Raw genomic sequence first — 21,342 nt, forward strand, 5'->3', positions numbered from 1 at the left:
GTTTAGGATCCAGATTTTGAGTCCTTGCATGCATTGACACCTTTGCATGCATTTGGAGGAGGTATTAATTCATCTCTGCATGTGACTGATGTGCATCTTTACATTTCCAAATATTTCCAGAAAGAGTATCTTAATACAATTCTAGATCAACTTTACAAAGTTAATCACATTTCACCATTTCTATACCTGCAAATTGGTAGAGTTGATTTGGAAGTTTCTGAGGACCACTTGGAATAGTTACCCTAATTTAAAGGCTGTTTATCTCTTTATTCTTAATTATGTTTTATTTACACAGAATTAAGCTCAGAGAGATTATTTGAGGATATCTAGTCAGAATGTCTCTCTCATTCTGTTGATGTCACAGTATTTCTATTGGGATGATGTTCTGCTTTTGCTCATTCAAACAATGAAATGAAAAGCAAATCTATAATCACAGCAATGCATTATAAAACGTGTCCAGAGCACTGCTCAAAAAAAAAAAAAAAAAAAAAGAATTTTACTATAATTATTCCTGTAGAATCTATGCAAAATAAGCAGAAGGAGTATTGTCTAGTGAAATATCAGTTCACATGAAGGAAATATAACAAGACCACATCTCACCAAATTTCCAGCTTCAGAGAATATAAGGTTGATATTCACTGCTTCCCTTGGGATTAAGTGATATTGGAACATTCATATGCCTAACATTAAAATGATGACATTGTTACAATACTATACATTATTTTTGCAAAACTCACTACATTATTTGAAAATCAGGTCTACTTTTGTACTAAATGAATGTAAGCAATTCTTATTTATCTATTGTATGATACAGGTACAAAATCATAATGTATATACAGGTGTGGCTGACAGATCATTATAACCCTCTTTCCTGGTAGGGCACAAACTGTAAATTTACAAAAATATCCACCTTGAAACCCTCATAAATGTACAACTCAATCTTTTCATAGTGATAAGACCTCGCTATTGGTGACATTACATAACATTTTCTACACTTAATTCTTGTCTCTTCAAACAGTACAGCTGACTCTAACTTTGTTGTGCACCTCATGCATCATCTGGGCAAAGCAGAACTGATCAGGAAAATGCCTTCCTAGGAAACCAGGCTCTGAGTTAGAGCACCATCTAGGGGCATCAGTTTCTGAAGTGACATTTAGCCACAAATGTACATGGGTATTTTTACAGCTTTATCTTCATGACATTACCATGAAGCAGTCTGGGGAACTCGCACTTCTTTCTCAAAGCTTGTCTTGCTATCCTGTTCAGTGTTGAAGGGTTGGAGTTTAAGTTTTCGTTACTCTGTTGTAATATAAACCCCACAAGATAATGGATCAGTGAATCAAACTGACAGAAGTCATTTAAACCCTCATCTAAGCAATCACAACTATACCTGACACTTGTTATTGCAATATTACATAATTGTGCTAATAATTTTGAAGTTACTTATTTCTGAAATTTAAATGGTGAAATAAAGAGAACCAGACTACACGTCTGAGTGGTTTCTAGTGAAATTACTGTACCTTTTCACTTATGGCAACAGACCATTCCACAGCAAAGGCACTGTTTCAATACATAAAAGTAGCTTAATCTGCTTTTTTAGATTTTCAACCTTGGAAATATCAAGCAAAGTATACTCCTACAATAGGAAGGAAGTTGGATAACTTGCCTCAAGAAACTAAAGGAGTATGCAGAGCCAGACAATAAAACCCCATCTCTTCCATGGAATGACAAGGCATTTAGAAAAAGAACTTTGAGAAAGAAATCTTTAGCACTTATCACACAACCTTTAGTGATTTTCCCCACAGGTCTCATGAAATCTGAGCACTGAGGAACTGTAAATCCAAGGAAGGCTTTCACTGAGAAGGTCATTCTGTTTAGTGTTCAGCTCCTGGGCTCCTGCTCCCCATGCAGTCACACAAGCCCCTCTTCCTGACTTTGGGAAGGGAGCTGCAAACAGCCCTGAAACCCCTTTGACCCCACACACAGCTCAGGCTAACCAGCAAACTGTACTAAACTGCTTTTGTGAGAGTTTCCAAAACCTGTGCGATAATCTGCATGATGGTAAGAAGAGAAGCAGGAAAGAGCAATTTGGTCAGTTTATCCCTTATCATTCAACTACTATCAATCACTTCCTAGTTGATTGGAAAAACACATAGTGCATTTCAAGGTTTTAAGGTTTTACACTTGCAAAGTCCATTGTAGCTCTAACAGAAAATGGTAGGTAACAAAAGCTAAAGGGGGAGAAAAGAACACAACAGCGGTTGCTTTCTCAATTCCTAACTTTAAAACTAAAAAATCCCCCGACACCACCCAGGCTTACAAAACTGCTCACCACTAGAGACAGAGATTTGGTAATTTGTGAATCCACTCCACATCTGGCAGGCCATAGGTGAAGCTTACAACCTGCCACATTGAAGCTTTGTTCCAACAGTCTATTGAGGGCAGACTGGCTGATCTGTGATTAGAGGCTCCAGTGCAGACCAGCTTTGATAAAACCCATAACAGTGTTATTTTTGAACAAGGGCCAGGCCCACAGAGCTGAAGCCTCAGGCCACAGTTCGAAGGGACCTCTCTAGCCAGCTGTCAGTGTGCAGTAGGTCTGACACATCAGGACACACTGTATGGACATAAGAGTAAATTGAAGCCCCTTGCAGTTATTTTTACAGTCTTTGACATTTACAGGCACATTTGCACAATGATTTCTTGTCTGCCTGATGGTATGTGACCTTTTCTAATGGTATGCTTGAGGTAGAGGGGCAATACACAATGAAAGACTATTAAAAAAAGACTTTGTCATTTGGAAGCATTTGCTTTTTTGAAGTTCTTGTCTGTTCTAATTCCATTCAAGAATTTAATTGCTGTTCCAGAAAGAGAGCAACATCTTAAATGGTGTAGAACCTGCACCAAAATTTAGATTGCATTAGCAATCTAAAGCTTCTGCAAAAACACACACAAGTCGGTCAACTTTTGACAGAACAGAGCTGTGGAAATCCAGAAAAAGAAAACATAGCAATGACAAGACCAGAAATAACCAGAAAATTTGTACTGCTATCATCACAAGTCAGAATCCCCACACTATAAACTGTGATTCTAACAGCTGTATGAGCAGCAAAAGTGGATAGCTCCAAATTATAGGTATATTAGGCATTTTAAAATTATTTCATTTCCTAGGAGCATTCCTTTTTACTAAAGGAGGAAATCCATTATTACTGCAGTGACTGCTCTTAGCTATTAGTGATTTTTAGAAGATTACCAACATCTGTTTGTAATTGCAAAAGAAAAGGAAGAACTCCCCCACTCATTTATACTTTTAGTTAATGAGAATTCTTTCACGCCTGAGGATGTTCCTTTCAACATCTCCTGCAGTCTTCATCTATTTTACACTTTCCTTGGACTAATCTCATCTTTTGGAAATCAAACCACTTCCTGTGTGGACAAACTTTACCGAAATCTTTTAGAGTATAATGTCAACCTATATAGATTTGTACTGGATATTGAACTATTATTAAACTATTAAATCTCCTGTAGGTAGATTTGTACTGGGTTTTAAAAGAGGTTTTATCTCTTTGTTTACATTATAAAATTGTCCAACTTCGGACAATCCACAGTATAGCTTCTTTTAATCCCCCTTTTTATTTAATAATTTGCAGTAACTTTCCAATGCCAGCCCTGCCAAAAGTATCCTGAAATGGTGCAACACAAGCTTGTAAATAAGCACACATAGGTAATGAACCTGAGATGTCAAGAAATTTTTCTTGTATGATAACAAAACATCAGCTGCTGTATTTTACTATGAATATCTCAAACATTCAGCACGGATGATGCCAGAAAACTGAAGAGCCCTGAAAATGATAAAATATTCTAAAGCTAACACTGTAAACACTTATAGAGATCCAGAATATTAGTATATTGTTTTCTTGAAAGAGCACTACAGTTTCTTAATAAAACTTTATTTTTCATTCTGATTCTAGTCCTTAAAATCTAGTTTAGTGATAAAATTCTGTACTGTCAAGGTATTAGCACCTTGATAAAGAAAAGCTCAGACCTACCAAGGTTTACATAAAAATCAGTGATGAGAAAGTTCATGGGACAGGTCACACAGGGGTGTTTTTTATTCTGGTACTTTTTCTCTTACCAGAATAAAAAAGTTTTCATCAAGTACTCACCACTAGAATTACAGGACCTCTGGTTTATGGTACAAAAAGTATTTAGGGGAAGAAAACACCATGTTGTTTAAGTTGATCCATCACCAAGCACTGCTGCAGCTCTTCCTGCAGGTGTCCAGCAGAGTCAGCTTTTTGAGGATTGCTATTCCCAGACTGCAAAACTACGGTTTTGCAGTCCTGTAACATTTGGAGAGCTCCTTACACTGGATGTTCCTTTCTCTAGATCAAATTCACTTGATCCATATAAAGTTCATGTTATTGGAATCCAGACAGACAATAATATAAAATCATTATATGAAGATAAAACCATTTAGGTAAGTGGAAAGAGCGAGGACAATGAATACTTCCACACTATGACAAATACTGCTGATGTCCAAAACAGACTAGATGGCACTTGACTCAGCCAACACAACTGTCACAAGAGAATGCAAAACCCCCTTAATTTAGCAGACAAGAGATAGAGGTTTGAATCACCCCTTCTGGGACGTCAGTCTAAAGCTCCAGAAAGATCTTATATTTCTAAGTCAATGTTCAGACTGCACAGGCATCAGTTCTTATTGTCACTGTCATTGAAACAAATAATTTTACAAGAGTCACAACATTTTTATGGCAGCAAAATAATTCCGCAGCAACAAAAGGAGCTCTGTAACAGCAAAACTTACACGGCATTTATGCTCTTTTATAGTACTTGAAAAGCTCCCTAAAAGGAGCTTTCTTCTAAAAAGTAAATGGAAAATGAGCCCCCATATTTATATGAGAAAGGAACTGCCCTCTCTAGTGCCACTGTATCAAATGCCCATCACACTTTATCCTGAAACATTAAAACCTCCTATTGGTGACTATTAACACAGATGGAAATTGAAGACATGGTCACACATATGTCATTGCACTATCTCAAAATGATAAAAACATTATAAATTCCAGTACATTCCCTTACTGAAGTGCTGTACACTTGTGATAAACTCAAAAATATTGCTAACACAAGATGCTCCTCATTAAATTAGCAGAAGTTTATTGATTGAAGCAAACAACTGCAAGCTGTTTTTCTCCCAGAAGGGAGTAGCCATTGAAAAAAACCGACATTGGGTAGGGAGACAAAATAATGTCCTATTCTCTTCTGGTGTAACTTCGTCTCACTTTGCTAGAGGAAAAAATTACATGCTTTCATTGGGGGAAAAAAAAAAAAAGGAGTTAGCCGATCTAATCGGAGTTAACTGTAAGAGGAGCAATGCAGGAAAATTAATGCAAAAACCTGCAGGGTAACAAGTTCAGTTAAGCAACTCAGTAGCTAAACAGTAAGTATTCCAAATTATGGAGCATAACCCTGATTCATCAGTGCCTATATTTCTGCAGCTTCATTATCATATTCATTCAGGAAAGCTGCAGGAAGCAAACTCCCTGAAAATAAAAAGTTATCACCAGAGACCCGTCATACATCATATATCTTATCTATCAGTGGAATATATTTAATAACTGGGAAATTATGCCCTCATCTTTTTATATTACTCTATTCAACTATTCTATGGAACTAATTAAGTATAAAACACCTTAAGCTGGGAAAGGGAACAGCATTTGTAAGTTGTCATAATCACTACAGAGAAAGAAAAGCATATTCTTCTACAGTTGCCTGTACTGCCAGATGTGGTAGAGTCAACCACCACTGAGAAGTGACATGGAGGAGGCAGGATTTGCCATTAGGAAACATGTAGTTTGCATCAAAACTTTGACCTGATTGCATGCAATTTTGTTTTTTGCATTTTAATCACTTTGGTTTTCATTGAAACTCCAAGTGAATAGATCTCTAATATATTAATAATTTATCCAAAAATAGAAACAATTCTAATGATTCTGTGGGAAAATGTGCCTGTCTTGTTTCTGTAAATGGTCTGGACCTCCAACTGACACAGGCTTTTTGTTGCATATAGGTAAAACCTTACTAAATAAGGGCCTTGTTACCCTTGTAAAGTCATGGCTCAGGCCTGTTACTTTGGCTAAGTAGAAAAGGACTATGGGAAAGTGGTTCAGCTGAATTAGAGATAGAGAAACAAGTTCTACAATCATTACGTGTTCACATCATGGTTTATGGTGGTTGGTTGAATTACATTTGTTGTGCTTAAATGGAATATAACTGACAAAGGCCTAACTGCTTAAAAAGGCCTGCTTTTTGCAATAAGGGGCTCTCTCCTGCACCTGCCTGGGGACCCTGCATCACTGTGCTTTGTAACAGCTTTTGCCTATCCTGTTACCTCAGCACTGAAACCTTCAGTCAGCCCTCCACCCTCTGCTCTCTGTCATGTCTGAACTGAGATTTGTGTAAAGGCCATCAAATAGAACGAGAGCACATTTTTTTATATAAGCCTTTCCTCAATTTGAAGACCAAAATAGTGACAACAGAACATCAAAGGCCGGTTTGTTTGCAACTTTTATACCTCATTAGAACCCACCAGAAAAGCAAGCAGGCTCTGTAGCTAGAAACCTTTTTCCACTTCACAAGGAAATAGAGACTTGAATTTTTACACTGGTCATATTTATGGCCAGCAGTCAGTGGATATGAAAAATCCTCTCCAGTAGCATCTGTAATCTACAGAGGCTCTCCAGTCATCTTTGGCAAACTTGTGGCCACAAGGGCCACAGTAATTTGACCTAGTGCCATCCAGTGCCTTTCCCCTGTGGCAGCTACTGCTTGTGCAGAACTCTTGCTTGTGACCACTACTCTTAATTATTGCCTTTGACATGTTTTAATTATATAAAGGTCTCATATAACATTGCCAATTGCTGTCTGTTCCTCAGGATATTATTTTCTCATTTTCCTCCTGGAAAAGCATCTTATCTTTAAAACCACACCTGGATATGAGCCAATATCAGGGCAGTGAGTGTGCCAACAGCCTTAAGGGCACTGCCCAGCCTCCCTGGGAGACTCCCCAGACAGCCCCTGCAGATGGAGCAGAGGGCTCCATTTCAGCTTGAGCCTTTATGGCTGCCCGAGCTCTCACTGTTATCCCTGTGTCCAGCTGCACCATGCCTGTGCCTGGCCATGAACCCCACTGATCCACCTGTGGACCCTGTCACCTACATGGACCTTGGCTCAGCTTCACCACTGTGGAACAGCTCCATAATTCATTTATATTTTCTTCTTTTTAAGGAAGACTGCGAATGCTACTAGAGTGTCTTTCACAATTTTGTAAGAGGACATAATCTCTGCTTCACATTACAAATAAAACAAAATGGAGCCAGGTGAAGATATTTCTCAAGACTTTGTACTGCCTGCCACCATCAAAGCTGACTCAGCAGAGTATTCCTCCTAAAATCCAGGGCTGTTGTAACAGAGTGTGAGAGGCAGCTTGGGCAAAGACACAGAAAAAAGTCCCAAACCATAGAGCACTGTGTAAGATTAGGAAGGCCATAGATAAAATGCTTCCAAGGTCTAGATATGAAAAATGAGAACCACATGCTTGCTAATACTTGTAAATGCTTTGATGGAAGTCAAAGTTACCCAATTAATCACTGTTCTAAAGAACTGTGAAATGCACAACTTGACTTCGTAGTAATAACAACGTGAAGTCATTATTTTATCACTTCATTGATATCTGATTTTCTGTTCCATTGGATTATGTTCCCCAAGTATTTATAATAATAGTAAGAATTAATAAGTGCCTTCAAGAGAAACTAATTCATTTCAATTTCAAGCCATATAACTGATACTCAGTTTCTTAATGAGAAAATAATCCTACATTGCAGCCAATATGAAATATTTGCCTTTTTATGCTCACAGTTGATTCAATATGGGCAAAAGATTATTGTGCTGAAGCTATTTCTTTTTGGAAGTTTCCAATACATGTAGATAAATACCTCAACAGAAAACAGAGTGCCAAAGGAGAGTTGATGATTCACCCTGATGCTGAGTTGATAGACTCTGATGCCGAGTATCTGCCTTCAGAATTAAAAAGGACTTCTTTGCTCTGTGGCACTGAAGATGCTGAATAAGGTACAAACCAGTTTAGAAAGATGCATCACAGACAGAAAAATAATGTTCACTAAAGGAAGCTCACGCATATTTTTCCATTACAATTTATGCTTGCTAGCAAAAAGGGCATACATTATTTCTGAAACACATGAAATATCCATCTTCTATAATTTCTATTTTCTGAATGTGAAACATCTTTCTATTTTAGTCACATTCTGTTGAGCCATTAAGTGGCATCCATCATTACTTGCTCACTGAGGAATTATACATAGGAGACAGGAACATTTAAAATGATTTAAACCAAACTTGGAAAGACCTTTAATGGCTTCTCAGTCTTTTAACTTCCAATAGACCTTCTGCTTGTTTAAAGAAAAATAAAATCAAAAATAGAAGAAGCCACTCTGGCTAAAGCAGTCTTGCACATTATTGATTTAGATAACTGGCTTCAAGACAACAATTTTTAAGCCACAGTGGAAAGAAGAAATAGGTAAAGGGAAAAGTCTCTTTTCAATCTTGGCTCATGCTTTTACCACAGTTGTAGCATTTTCCTTGCTGTCTGAGAAGAAACTGCACGATTCCAAATCATGTCATAACTATAACAAAACTTTCACCAGCTGTTACATTTGTTTCATTAGCAGCCATGTACTTTTACAATTGCACTAAAACTACAGAAAATTTCGTGACTGACTTAGAACCATTCACACGAATAAAGGAGCTTCTCCAAATTCACACCCTTTCCTGTCCTGAGACACGGCCATGGACATTGTCTTGTGCACAGTTTTCATGCCAACATACATGTTCCAATAATCTTTAAGATGACAATATGAAGATACCATAAAGTTGTGATTTTCAAATGATTTGGCACTTATAAATTATTTGGATTTGCATTTACTATTAGTGTAATATGTAACTCACAAGGAACTTCAGACGTATGCCAGGATCCTGAAGTGCAAGGAATCAGAAAAAACAATGACAAAGTATCCATGTACAACTGACTCTATGAACTACAAGAAAAGCAAGTTGCAAAAGAAGACAAACCCAAAAAGCATTGCTCTAAAGTCATCATATACTGAAATAACGTTGTCTCTTGATTAGAGTAAAGCTCGTAATTCAAAAACCTCAAAGAAATTTAAGGTTTACTTAATTAAAAAAGGATCATTTTACACACTCCATATAAATACAGTGATACAGATGAGAGGAGTCACTTTAATCTTATTTTTACACATCACTGAGAAGTAATGCCACATTTTAATTACTAACATATAATTTTGAAGAGTAACTAAAACTTCATTTCAATTCTGAAAGGATCCTTTGGATTGAGGGCCTAGAAGGTTGATAATTTTCAGCTATCTTGAGGACTGCTTTTGGAAACAGAATCATGGCTCACCCACGGTTTAGGACTTGGGCCATTTCCTGCTAGAACCTGTTTTATTTCAAAACACTCCTATGACTGTTTGGGACTTCACCTACACTTCACAGACAGGTGAATTTGACTCTCTATACAGCAAAATTCCTACACTGAGCAAGCAGTTACTACATTGAATCAGCTGCTTTAATTAGAATTGGTTTGATTTATTCTAGTTGAGAAATCTTGCTGACAAAATGTTATTTTCTGTTCAAGGATTAAGCTTGAAGCTAATTACTGGAATAGGCCCGCTCACAAGTCTGAAAAGAAATAAAAACCTGACAGTATATTTTTCCTTTGGACTAATATAAAGGACTTACCTCAATTTGCACCATTAATCTCTACAAATGAAAGGAAAAGTTTTTTCAGCCACTGACAATGGCAATCACCTACAGCACCTTTAGAAATGCTCTCCTCTGGAGGTTTGAGAAGATTTTGTGCTCTATCTGAACAAACACAGCTTAAAGGCAACATGTGATCCAAGATTTATGCAAATTTTCATTAAATTTAGTACTGAATATTCAATGTAATGTTTTCCAATCACCACCTACTACAGAAGATAGAACAGTCACCTAATTTACTCTTCCAGCCCTGGAGACTGAGTGCTTAGTATTCTAGTCTTATACTTCCCAAATGCAAAACTGCTACTCTGGTATGGAAATCTTAGCAGCCAGGAGACAAAAAAATCCCAAATTAACAAAAACCAAGTGACTATGTTTCCTATTTACACACTTCAGAAAAAAAAAATCAAATGTGTGCTTCTGTAATTGCTAAAACAACAAAGTTTATTTTCCAACTTCAGTTTTGTTGCAAAGCCTCCTTATTTGCCTTCAGAGATGCCACTTGAAATTGTAAGACCTGCTTGTGTTTTATCATTTAAAATAAAAACACCGTCATGTGAAGTGACTCTCAGATTGGCTCATTTCAGATAGGTTAAGTCCTGTAGTATGAGATTAACACACGATTGGCTCTTGGAAGACTGACTCATATTGATGTGACCAAATAAATAGGTCATCCTTTCACACCCAAGCTCTTCCCCCTTAGGATTCCATTTTCATTGCTTAGGCTTGAATTATGAGTACTCCTGTAACAGAGTTGCAGGAACAAGAGAAAGAAAACCCCCTGAATTGGCTGACAAAGACGTGCACTAGACAGGAAACAAGCAGCTCAGCTGCAGCCAGGCTGTGCCATGAGGCTGCATGTAGGTGTGTCACTAACCCCAGCAGAAGGGCTCTGCTCTAGCAGGGTCTGCAGTAAGGTGAGGAGCCCTGGGCAGCACAGGAGAAACCAGCCCAGCCCGGCCTGCTCCTCCCAGGACTCACCGTGGCCTCTCACTAAACCTGCACAGAGCACCCAGCCCTGCCTGCTACAAACACCAGGGAGGTTTAGGCCAGGAATTCTCCAAGCTGAGAATTTTAAACAGTACAGAAGTATATGAACTTAAATGGTTAATTTAATGCTACATACATATTAAGTATGAGATTTAAAGCTTACAGTGCTTTAGCATTTAGGTTATTCAGTTTTCCTGTCAGCATAGTCATTCTTGGAAATCTTACATTCATACAGGACATCTGCTGCTTTCTCTTAATTTCTGTTGGAGAGACTATAGCAACCTTCGTTTTTATACTGGTTTTCTGTATGCCACAAGGACTTCTAGGTAAATGAGTTTGTCACTATAAATGCATTTTTTGACCTCTCGAGCTTTTGTTTATTTTCTTAAATCATAACAGATTTTCTTCAAACAGGATTTCATGGCAAAATATGAGAAAATAAAGTATAGAAAATAAAACAGAACTGTACAAACACAATTCCTGTCATCTATAATTCATTAAAAATACAACACATGCCAAGATAAATATATTTAATCTCTGCACATTGCAGACAACCTGACTGAACAGAAAAAAAGGGGAAAATTATCAAAGGAACATACAGAATCCCACTTGTTTAGATCCTTGCAATATGGGCTAACACCCTCCCCAAGATCTATTTGGCAGCTAACTCTTTATTTTACTCACAGAAGCTCAGATTATTGGATGAACACACATCATCCTCCAGAGAAGTGAAACCCACCTGGAATCTACAGTAAGACAAGGCAGCATCTGGTACCATCAGCAAACTTCATCTCCTGTCAACTTTTAAAAGTGATTAAAGATTATCATTGGCACACCATCTTTAGTGAATCCCTCCTCTCCTTTCTCCTGGCACACACAGCTTACAGCTGGGAGGCAGTTTCCAAAAGTATCTGTGCTCAGCAGTTCTGAACACAAACGTGTTCTGCATCCCAGATTATATTCTTGTGCCTGAATTTGAGTATAGCAGCTTTCATCAAATGTTGATAGCTTCATTACACAGCTAAGATTAAATGATTTCAAACTGTAAAATTTCCCAAGCAGTGCTTGCAATTTGCTCTGAATTAAAGTCAAGTGTGTATGTGCTATTGGAATCTGCTGTCAAACCAGTCTGTATCAAATTCTGATTTATTTTAATATTTCTAATGTAGCTGTCTTCTAACCCAATCAAAATAAAAGTAGTATCTTTCCCACCAGAGTATTTTTCAGACACAGAAGGACACAGTATGTTTCTCTCCCTAAAAATCTTCCTACTGTATGTGCAGTCAGCCATGCAAAGGCTAGGGAAGTGCAAGGATCTTATCTAATCACACCTTCATATTTAATTATTTCAGACAACACTGAGAAGCACAGTACAAGGGAAAATCACAAAACCAGGCACAGCTTCTATGTACACTAGGGTGAGCATCAGCAGAACTAATGCAGGGTGGAAATCACCTCCCTGGACTGCAATAACAATCCAGTCTTCAAGTTACTAAGGGGAAACACACAAAGGCTGCAAACACCAAGAACTCTATTAGACCTGATACACTATAAGATAATTGGACCAAGTAATTATATCAACCAGAACAGGTACACCAAACTATTCAATTCAGCATCACTGCCCCTAAAAACTGATTGACTTCCTTTTGATTTCCTTTCTAAAGATAGGAACATGAACAGTAACTACTGCATCCTGGAAGAGGAAAACAGTTAAATTCCTAACTGAAGATGAGTAAGATTCAATTTAAATTGCATTATAATACAATAATCAGCTGAAAGAGATTGTGGATTCTTCTATGGTTCAGAATCTATCAATCATTCAGCACTTTCAACACCACTACAACAGAAAGTAAAATTTGCTTATGATTCTACATGCAAGTAACACCCAAAGTACTGTCAGTAGGAAGTCTCAGAAAGGTCTGAATCCTTTTTTTAATGATTCTGCTCAATTAATTCTGAACAGCGTGTTTCATCTTCTACATTTAAAACTAGTCAAAAGTAATAGACAAAGCCCAAAAGCACACTATTAATTGCAATTCCATCTGTGAAAGAAGGATTGTCTGCTTTGCCCTCCCAAAGCTTTCCAATATGAGCTCTGAAGGGCTCTTGCTGTGGAACCAGTGACAATGGTAATCAGATTCAGACAAAGTCCAACAGTTTAAGAGATACTGGCACTTGTTTTGTGACAGAAGACCCAGTTCATTATAATCTAGGTTAAGGATCAAGAAATAAAGGCCACATTCTTACATGCACTCCTGCAATTACACATTCAATAGTACCAGAAGAGGCCTAAAATTTTGCTTAAAAAGGTAAAAAATTAAATAATTCCAGTTCGTTCTAGAGAGAAATTTACATATAACTTGATGTCATCTGAAAAAATGCACAGGATTTCTAATAGAGTCCCACAAAAAAGAGGGGAGGATGGGAGAAAATGAAAAAAACTTGCAAATTTTAAAGACTATTTTTTTGTCATGTACCCTGGAATGGCACTTGGCATTGACTGTATTCTCACAGGGCTTTGCCTGTCAGGCAAGGCCACTGACTCATCTGAAAAAGAATAAAAAATATAGGAACCTATAAAAATAAACCTTCCAAAGAATGGGATCCAGTTTTACAAGAAAACAAACTTTCTGTGAAAAAACAGATCAATTAAGAACTCTCCAAACAGTGACCTCAAAGCCTTCAGCAGACCTGCTGCACAGCACAGCTCTGGCACCAACAAACTGAAGCTACGTCTTCTCCAAAATCAAATAATATCCAGTCCTTTGAACCAGAAATTGTAACAAACTTCTAAATCTTGGCCAATGTAGAAGGACAAGTCATATTTAAAATATCTGGCCTCTCTTAAAATATAATCACCCTGCTGACAAAATAAAAAGGGTACAACACAACACAGGTGATAATTCTTTGTGCAAAATGTTCTGTTTACCCTAGAAAAAGTTATGATTTGATCTCTTTGGAAGATACTAAGACAGGATGTTGTTCCTTCAGTAATGACAAAGCTGTGATCACACAGACAAAACTGACAGTAATCAGAATACATTTATACTTGAAAAAGCGAGAAACTAGTCTTCAAAACTAACACAAAACCTTCCTTTTGTAAGAAGTTCTTGGATTCACTGATCAGTCAGCACACACATTTTATACTTACTCATTTTCTGGGCCACTTCACCAGCTGCCTGCAGGGGCACAGAGCCTCTGCAATAGCTATTGTAAGGAAGGTAAAAAGGATTTTTGTGGCTGCTTGTGACTGCTGAGGAGAAACGCTATGATGAGCAGCTCTTCTCCCAGTATCTGTACTGCACCAGGCTCTAGAGCCAGGAAACACCCTATAAACATTCCATAACCCTTCACAAACGGAAGGTCATGTCCTGACCCACTCACTTGACTCTGCCAGGCACCTCTACCCACCCCACCCTCAGCCAAGTAAAGGGCAAAACTCTATCACTCCTAATGACTCTCCTGTGGATATAAACCAGGACAAAGATGCATTTCCTTCATGCAGCAGTTTGGATTTTGTTATATGTGCACTGCACTGGTGCTTCTGCCTAGCTGAACACAGAAGATACTCCTATATACATGTGAAATTAATTAGTTTTATACTAATCCACAATTCCCACTGCAAGAAAAAAAGCAGAAGAAAAAGATGGCATACACGGTACTCAGCTTGATGATAATGCCTTTCAACTTTGCTTTCTGGGGAAACTGCCACAAAGCTCACTAATCCCAGAGCCATTCCCTGTTACCCTGCTTTCACAGTGTTCCAGCATAATCAGATAATTAGATTTCCTAGCACAGACATTATAAAGTTGATTGATGCTTTTCCCTGACTCCGCTCATCAATTCCCCTTGTGCTGCTGGCAAGTCTGAGCAGAATCTGGACATAGATAAGCAGCTGCATTCCAGATCCTCTCAAACACAATAAGATAGCTGTGGGAGCTTTTTTTCCTTTTCATTTTTGCTGTTACTAGAAAAATAAAACATGACTTCCTGAGGAGTTAGTGGTCAGCTCATGGATCATTCCTTCATATGGAACATTAGGATTCCTCATTCTATGTGGAGCACTTAAAATTCATTGCAGCTCAAAACAATATCACATTTCAGTATCCAGATTCTGGAACTCTTCAGCCTTTTAAAGTGTAAACTATTTAGGATAAACAGCACTTCTGATCAAACTTTCACTCCTTTTCTTAGCCTCTTACACAAACAGTGAATGCCCCAACTACAGGCTTTGAATTCATTTACTATTATATTTTCTGAATTCTACATGACAAACTGTTCTTCCTTATGAGCCTATGTCAATATTCACAGAACTGTTCAGTCCCAAGGGCTCATCTGAGCTTAATGCTGTAGCTGATTCAAGGATTAGAGCAAACTCACTAAAGACAAAATAAAACAACTAAAGGATGAGAGATTTGGTTTAACTCCTATGAGCCCCACAGAAACTAAGAATGCTAGTGGATAATAAGTCACATTTGGCACAGTGTGTTGGGATAATTTTTCCGAAAAAATTAAATTCACAAAAAAAAAAAAAAATCTAAGATAAGAAATACTCAAGTATGACTGATGAAATACAATGTGGTTGTTTTTATTTTGGGGTGGTTTTTTTTTGTTGTTGTTTTTTGGGTTTTTTTTGCTTTGAACCTTATACTTTTTGCACAGGAATACTGTTTCAACAGGGCTGTTGTAAAATCAGTTTATAAGTTCTAACACCTGAGAAACACAATCACAGCTAACAAACTCAAGTTTGATCAGCTACCACACCAAACTGGTCAATTTAAGCAATTTACATGCTGGAACAAGAAAACCAATAGACCAAGTCTCACCTTTTTTATAAACTTGAAGCAGAATTTTAAGAGTCAAGAAAAGAGAGCAGGGGCAAAGTCTGTAGCCTGGAGAAGAAGCCATGTTCTGTAGGAGCCACATGGTATTAAGCAGCATTTGAACAAACTAAACCACAACACCTGCAGCAAGGGTAAGTTCCTGCAGCTGAGGATCACGACCACTAGAGGAGGGTGATGCCTCGTTAAGATGAAGAGAAAGCTCCTGCACCACAAGACACGGGAGTAAAACAAAGCAAAAGGAATGAAGCTCAAATTTCCAACACGTGGAGAAGCAAAACTTCCCAAGCAAACATTTGTGCTGAGAGGTGCTAGAAAAGCACCAAACTCCACAGCTAACACCAGTACGAATTTAGCTCTCACAGCAGCTCCTAGATTTGACTCTCTTGAACAGCACCAGGGGAACACTTACCTGGCCAGGTACTGAAGCTTTCTATTGAAGTCATGTTTGGGTGGAGAGACATCCAATTGCTACAGTGTATCTGACTGAGGCTGAGTCAACAAATGTTATTCACATTATTAAAAATCTGGATTAACAGATTTCCTTGTTTAAAAGAAATATGAATATATAAGCAAGAATCCTAATTAGAGCAGTCATTGCTCAAATGCTACAGTAAGACTTGACCAACCTCTAGAAATATCTCCAGCAACCAGAATTGAAGACTGAATTGTTTCATGGATTTAGTTATATTACTTACTGTCTTTGTAGTTTAAGGTAAAGAAGACACTGTTCAGGAAAGTGCTGCATGGCAATGCAATACCCTTGCTATAAGTGTTACAGAGATATCAGCCACAGCCTGGTTTTACTTTGTTATTATGACAATGGAAAAAAGCAGGCAATACCAAGAGGCAGTGCTTTTCTACAGATGCTGCTAAAATAATCTGACAGTTTAAAATTTGAGACAAAAGCCAACAAAAATCGAATACAGCTCTCCAAGGGCTATTTAAGTGCACGCTGGCTACAGAACCATCTCTACTTCAGAACTGAGAAAACGTTCAGCAAGGAATCCACAGGAAAGGACAGAAACCTCTGCAGTTGGAAATTACACTATTTATAGAAGTTGCTCTTTGGATCATTTGCTGTATGGAAAGACACATGCATGCAAAGGCCCAGCCCTCAAGTCTTCAGCAACTTTCCCTGGGGTCTGTGTGTGCAGGACTTATGACAGGAGCTTTTCTTTGTACAGTCTGGAAACCAAGTTAAGTTCTCCCAAAGCAATGTCTAACACAGCAAGTTCTTGTTCCTGAACTGCTTCAAAAGATTATTTTCTCATTTAGTTTTCAAACAACATTCTCACCACTTGTAACACAATGGTTGGGAGGTTGGTTTTGTGAGAGACAGAAGAGGAAAACACTCCTATGAAAACCTCATGAAAAGGAAAGCAAATTAAGGATTTTTTTCTGGTTTTTGGGGAGGGGGGAGCTGGTAATATTGCAGTGTTACAAATCTGATTCAGATAAATAAAACTTACTACCCACTCTGGTAAAACATTCTATACTTCAGGTTTGTATGAGGAAGGGAAGTGTTATATTCTCATTATTACTGTGTTAGGAGAAAACAGAAATCAAGTGCCTTACCCATAATGCAGATTAGAATCCTCCCCTAGCAAGGAAAGCTCTGGATTACTGACACAGGGCACTGGGAGAGTCAGTACTCCCACAGCCCTTTGACAGTGCTGTTACAAGGCTCTTCCACTGCTTCAATAGAACAACTTGTCAAGTTTCTTTGGTATGAAGTGGGAAAGGCACTGTTAAAAGATTTTCTCTTTCCAGCTGCCAATTTTTGGAAAGCACAGTGCAATGTTTTAGAAATGAAAGGCACTGTACAAGGAAAACTCATGCTACTTCTCAAGCATAGTCAAATGTTGACTTATGTTGAAAAACAAAACAAGAAGATAGTTCCAAAAAACAACAGCAAAACCACCCAAAATAGAGTGTTAACATTGATATTAGCTGAAATTGTCATTTGACTATCTTGTAAATGAGGCATCTTCAATCTCAATTGCAGCTAATATTTTCTAACTGAAAAGCCACAAAATATATGCTAATAGAAATCCAAACTAGAAAGTTGCAGAGGAAACATAAGTCCTACCCAGAAACACAATTTCCATTCCTTCTCCTGTGTAATAATCTTAATTCCACCTGTGGAAAGGACTGTTTAATGGCATTAACTTAAATGGAAATGAAAGGATCACGTTTTATTTAAAAATTCTTTTAGCTTTGCTTCAAGTGCCTCAAGGAAACTTGCTGCCTCAGACTAAAACCATCTTCATCAAGTATAAGGGAAGTGACCTTCTCATACAAGTGGTCTGCATGAGCACAGACTCTGAAACTGAAAGGATCTAAGCTTTAGAATGGAATTCCTACCCAATTTTTCAGCTGCCAGAGATAACTGCAGGAAAAAAAAAATGTTGCACCCAGAGAGTAGGCAGAGCTTGAGATGTATTCAGTTCAAAGCACATTTAAATATTACTGTGCAGATTTGTACTGTGCAGGACACTGAGCCACAAAAGGTGGGTATGCAACTGAAATACACGTGTTTAAATAAAAGGTCCCATGATACTAAATTTATCTAGATGAAAATACTGACAATACTTCCCAAAATTATTCAAGTCACTTTCAAATGAGTGAAGATCTAAGTTTCCTGTAAATATTAATAAGGTTAAACTGAAAAGTAAAACTATTCTATTTTGGTCAAAATTACTTGGCATCTCCTGCATGAGGCTGTAGAGCCAGACAGAAAGAAGTAAACTAGCTGATAGCTACTTTCAAATATTTTATTGCAATCTTACTCTGAGTGATAAAAAGGAAAATGCAAGTGCTGCATCATGTGCAGCTATGCTGCCATTATTTTCAATAAATCCAAGCAGCCTCACACTGGATTCTAAAATGTCTTTCCAGCACAGCACTGAAAAGGTACTAAATGTGCTGACATTGTTTTAGTGTGGAGAAACTAGGACTTTACAGCTGGAAGCAGGGCATGGGAAGGCAGAGGCAGTCATTCCTTCTGCACTTCTAAAAGAAACATTACAGTTTCCAGCAGCAGAAAAGGAATGGCAAAATGGCAACTGAACTTTACAGCACTCTTGGTCTGATCAGTCATTGCTCATGTGGACAGCCAAGTGCTTCAACCTTTGTGCTAACAACATTCATCACCACAGTGGAAAAGTGACAAATTGGGAACCAACAGGACTACACTAAAATGTTCTGTTATTGCAGAAATCTTACAATAAAAGAGAAATCTGTATCTTCATATAAACACCACAGAAATTCCCACCCAGAGGATGACATATCCTAGCAGTTTGTGAAGGACTGTTATTGAAGTGAAACAGCTTTGAACTGTATTTCTCTTGCTGTTTAAGAAGTATCTATGGACTGAAAACTCAGCCTGCAAAAGACAGAAAATGCACGCAAGGAATTAGGAATCAGATATGCAAGCAAGATTCTAGAACAAGTGGCTGTGGAAAAGTAGTTTTAAGCAATAGAGACTTGTGGTTGAAAACCTGAGTACATCCAGAGGAAATTCCAGCCTGTGGTCCCCCAGGCCAGACGTCCAAGTTCACCTCCAGCATGACAAGAGCTTGTTCCTAACAAGGAGCAGAGTCCTCTAGAAGATACAGAGCCAGAGGACTGACCTCCCATAACTGGAATGCACTTCCTATGCACACATATTTTAAAATATATATTAATAGGGAAACCCCAAAACAAACAAAGAAGCAAGCAAACAAAGAAGCAAGCAAACAAACAAACCAACAAACCAGAAAGCACCATTTCCTTGATGTGGAATATGAGTACAGCTGAATGATAATTGAACTATTGTCCTTTAGCAAGAAGTTCTCCATTCAGAGCTCATTAAAATCAGAAGAAATTGGATGCTCTTAGCAAGGGGAAGTTGTATATAAATTTTATCTACTTACCCATTCCTGCCAGGTCCCCGATCAAAACAAGAGTCTTTTCTGAGAGCATCCCCCACTCTGAATATGCCTATTTCCCAAAATTTAGCACAGCTTTTTTTCTATTTCACAAGACACAGAACATCCAAGACAAACAGAATCACTTTATTGTTCTTATCATTATTGCTGTACTGTACATTAAGGAAGGAGTTTTAAAAGACTGCTTAGTCCTTCTTCCTGTCCTGAAGCAAGATTCAAAAATAGACACCCATCTAAAGTATCCTTATCCTGCATCCACTGCATCATATCCCCTGGTCAGAAAATACTTCTGTTATTTACACATAATAAGTGCCATCTTTTTTCTTGAAAATAGAGTTGCTATTTTCCCCCCCTTATGCAAGACTCTCTTATTGATCACTAGCCTCCTAAAGATCAAAATAATTAAATCCACAAACTTAGCACACTGTGGACTATTAAATCCATATCCAGGCTTTACTTTCTAGAGTAAACAAACATAATTAGTTTGAAAATTGCTCATAGTAGATAGAGACAAATACATTTATTTTCATTTCCCTTTTTCAGTCTCCTTTCAGAACTCCCATAATATTTTTCATGTGACACATGATTTAGGTACAGATCTTATCAATGCTACTGAGAGGGAAATGACTATTCTTTCATGAATTCATATTGGTAAGACAAAAACAGTGATGGAAGTGTGACCTGTAATGAATTATTCAGTTTGATTTTTTGTAATTCTTCAGTTTACATTTGATCATTACATTTTGCATTCCAAGTGCAGCACTTTATAATGTAACCTCTCTTTCTGTATTAAATTTCATTTTATTGATCTCAGATTTACATTTGCAGTTCACAGTTTGTCTTTCTAATCTTGCCCTTAAAAGTGCTTGCATAAAACATGGAGATTGAATATGTATTCATATAATCACACATTAGCAACAATAGGGAAGTTAAGAATCTGATCCATTGTCTGTATCCACACACACAATCTATCTGTTCCACTCATTCTTATTTAATAAAGAGGAATTTTGTATTCTGCATCAAAGACCCATAGGCTGAAATTACCAACCCAGTACAACAGCACAACGTACCAATTTACATCAAGAAAAGATAAGAGTAAATTGGGCACTTCTAGGATCTTTTTTGTATGCTAAAGATGATTATGGCAAATTTAAAAATACATAAAAAAAAAAGAAAAAAAAGAAGGAGGTGGAAGGAAACCCTCTTATTACAGTTTAGTGTAAAAAACCATGATGTTTTCAAGAAAAACAGTAGCTCCCACACTGGACATATTTTATACATTTTATATACATTTTATATGTGTTAAACTGCTGCAACAAGCAAATGATTAAAAATGGACACTGTGTTTTAACTGCTAAAATGTGAAGTATGCACAGAATTTCTCTTTACTTTTTTTGGAAGCAATTGTTCAAATAAGCACCATTTCCCAAGGTTATCTGATAACAACCATAAAAAAGCTGGTAGAACATTTGCACATTTCCCCTTGTTCTCTCCTTCACTACTTAGTTGTCAAAATAGCATAAAGGTTTAGTGCTGCTACAGGCTCCCAATGCTTTATATTTTTGAGTCAATATATATCAAAAATCTGATTGCCTCATGCATTTATACAGCCAAGAGCATCACTTGCCAATCTCTAGTTTTAAACCAGAAAAAATGACCATATTTTATTCTCCACTCCCAGCCAAAGTTCAGTGCTGAGCTTG

At 37.6% G+C, this 21,342-nt stretch overlaps 1 long non-coding RNA gene across 1 annotated transcript in view; it reads right to left on the minus strand.

The window, feature by feature from the left end:
* Nucleotides 1-15,887, minus strand: part of LOC136366792 (uncharacterized) — a 106,847-nt gene extending 90,960 nt beyond the window's left edge. Inside the window, exon 1 of the long non-coding RNA XR_010744584.1 lies at nucleotides 15,693-15,887. This is a non-coding gene — a long non-coding RNA (uncharacterized lncRNA). The remainder of the gene's footprint in view (nucleotides 1-15,692) is intronic.
* Between the last annotated feature and the right edge of the window lie 5,455 nt (nucleotides 15,888-21,342).

The sequence above is a fragment of the Sylvia atricapilla genome, chromosome 13 (genome assembly GCF_009819655.1).
Source record: "Sylvia atricapilla isolate bSylAtr1 chromosome 13, bSylAtr1.pri, whole genome shotgun sequence".
Taxonomy (NCBI): domain Eukaryota; kingdom Metazoa; phylum Chordata; class Aves; order Passeriformes; family Sylviidae; genus Sylvia; species Sylvia atricapilla.